Genomic DNA, 3,154 nt, shown 5'->3' with positions numbered 1-3,154 from the left:
TTCCGAAACAAGTGTTACCTAAATTTGATTCTATCATACTCCGTCTAAGACCACATTCTATTAAAAATCTGCTCCACGCCCAAACGAATAATTATCCACTTCAACCGAATAAGAACGAGATAACTACCCGTGAGTTTAGATAACGTTGTCACATGTTACGCCTACACGGCTACAAGCCTATAAAATGCTACTTTACTTGTTAATAATTGAATTGAATGATACTTTCCCGTCTAATATCATAGCCAGCCCAAAGCCATATCCTTTAGACGTTGCCATCATGTATAGAAGTTTCCTATACACAACATATGCTAAGCTATATACTAGTTATTTGTCAATATTACTAATTTTTTGGTGCACGGCTAGAGGTGCACGGCTAGAACATATACTACACCGACTGATTTTGATGATTAATTTTTAGCAAAAATATAAAATATATATCAAAATTAATTATATATATATATATATATAAATTCTGCCTATGTTACACTTTTGTCACATGTTACGCCTACACGGCTACAAGCCTATAAAATGCTACTTTACTTGTTAATAATTGAATTGAATGATACTTTCCCGTCTAATATCATAGCCAGCCCAAAGCCATATCCTTTAGACGTTGCCATCATGTATAGAAGTTTCCTATACACAACATATGCTAAGCTATATACTAGTTATTTGTCAATATTACTAATTTTTTGGTGCACGGCTAGAGGTGCACGGCTAGAACATATACTACACCGACTGATTTTGATGATTAATTTTTAGCAAAAATATAAAATATATATCAAAATTAATTATATATATATATATATATAAATTCTGTCTATGTTACACTTGCGGTACATAGCCGGTCCCAAACCCGAATAAAGGAGGAGGGTTGTGTTAGGTCTTCGGCAACCAACATAAAAATATAGCCGAACCCCCATGACATGAATCAAAGACATTATTGCGCTAAAGCTAGGTCGTTGCCCGGAAGCAACGCGCCGTATGGCTCGAGTACGGTGTCAAAGCAAGAGCCGCTGCATCGGTACCCGGATGTAGTGTTAAATGAACAAGGGTTCTCGCGTTTTCGTGAATGGACGAGGGTAAATAAGCTAGTTCACAAAGTAAAAGGTAAAGGTCGAAGCGACAGAAGGTTGAGATTTGGGACATGGAACATAGGCACTCTAACAGGAAAGTCCATGGAGGTGGTGGATACCATGACAAGGAGGAAGATTAACATTATGTGCCTACAAGAAACGAAATGGGTTGGTGCAAAGGCTAGGGAGTTGGATACTTCTGGTTTCAAACTTTGGTATACAGGAAAGGTGAAGAATAGGAATGGAGTTGGAATAATTGTGGATAAGCAGTGGAAGAAGGACGTAGTGGATGTCAAGAGGGTGGGAGATCGGATCATCTCTATCAAACTTGTGGTGGAGGGAGGTGCTTTCCATGTGATTAGCGCCTATGCACCGCAAGTGGGTTCGGACGAACAACACAAGATAAGGTTTTGGGAGGATCTAGAGAGTTTGGTTCAAGGCATACCTTTGGGAGATAAGATTTTCTTAGGAAGAGATTTAAATGGCCATGTCGGGAGAGAAGTGACTGGATATGGGAGTATTCACGGAGGCCATGGTTTCGGGGCGATCAATGCCGAGGGTAAAACTATTTTGGACTTTTCCTCAACCTTTGATCTTCTCATCGCAAATACATGTTTTAAAAAGAGAGACGAGCATCTTATAACCTATAAGAGTGGCATGACAAGCTCTCAAATCGACTTCTTCTTGTTGAGGAGAGTTGACCGGAAATTTTGCATTAACTGTAAAATTATCCCGGGAGAGAGTTTGACAACACAACATAGGGTGCTCGTCATAGATTTTCGCGTCGAGCAAAAGTTGAGGAAAAGACATCATACGAAGAACCCAAGGACGAGGTGGTGGCGGATGAAAGGTGAGGAACAAAGAAGCTTCCTAAGACGGGTAGGAGAAGAGGCAAAGTGGGATGGAAATGGAAGCGCGGAAGAGATGTGGAGGGAGATGGCAGAAGTTATTAGAAGAATAGCAAAAGAAAGTTTTGGTGAATCTAAAGGAATAGGACCAAGAGACAAGGAGTCCTGGTGGTGGAATGCGAGCATACAAGAAAAGATAAAGATAAAAAGGGAATGCTTTAAAGAGTGGTCTTTATGCCGCAATGCAAATAACTGGGAAAAATATAAGGCGGCTAAGAAAGAGACAAAAGTGGCTGTAAGTGAAGCAAGAACAAGAGCATATGAGGGTCTCTACCAGTCTTTGGGCACGAAAGAAGGAGAAAAAGGTATATATAGAATCGCAAAGAGCCGGGAAAGAAGAACGAGAGATTTGGATCAGGTTAAGTGCATAAAGGATAAGGATGGAGAGGTGTTGGCTCAAGAGGAGAAGATTAATGAAAGGTGGAAGAGTTACTTCTACGAGTTATTTAATGAGGGACAGAAGACTCTTCCGAGCCTTGGTCGATTATGCACAAGGGAAGAAGATCAAAACTTTGACTACTATCGAAGGATTCGAGACTTCGAGGTAAAAGAGGCTCTAAAGCAGATGAAAAATGGCAGGACAGTAGGACCTGATAATATCCCGATTGAGGTTTGGAAGGGTCTTGGAGAAAAAGGCATCAACTGGTTAACCATGCTTTTTAATGAGATTTTAAGGTCAAAGAAGATGCCTGATGAGTGGAGAAAGAGCACCTTGGTACCTATCTACAAGAATAAGGGGGATATACAAAGTTGCGGAAACTATAGAGGGATTAACCTTATGAGTCATACTATGAAGTTGTGAGAAAGGGTGATAGAACGGAGGTTGAGAAAAGAGACACAAGTAACAGAGAACCAATTTGGATTTATGCCAGGCAGATCTACCACTGAAGCGATATACCTATTAAGAAGGATGATGGAGAGGTATCGTAGTAATAAAAAGGGATCTACATATGGTGTTTATTGATTTGGAAAAAGCGTATGATAGGGTACCAAGGGAGGTCTTATGGAAGGTTTTAGAAAAGAGGAGAGTAAGGATCGCATATATTCGGGCAATTAAAGACATGTATGATGGGGCCACAACTAGTGTGAAGACCCAAGGTGGTGTGACAGAGGAATTCCCTATTGGTATAGGATTACACCAGGGATCATCCTTAAGTCCATACATTTTCA

This window comes from Arachis ipaensis, chromosome B09 (genome assembly GCF_000816755.2).
Source record: "Arachis ipaensis cultivar K30076 chromosome B09, Araip1.1, whole genome shotgun sequence".
Lineage (NCBI taxonomy): Eukaryota > Viridiplantae > Streptophyta > Magnoliopsida > Fabales > Fabaceae > Arachis > Arachis ipaensis.
This window is presented reverse-complemented; position numbering follows the sequence as displayed.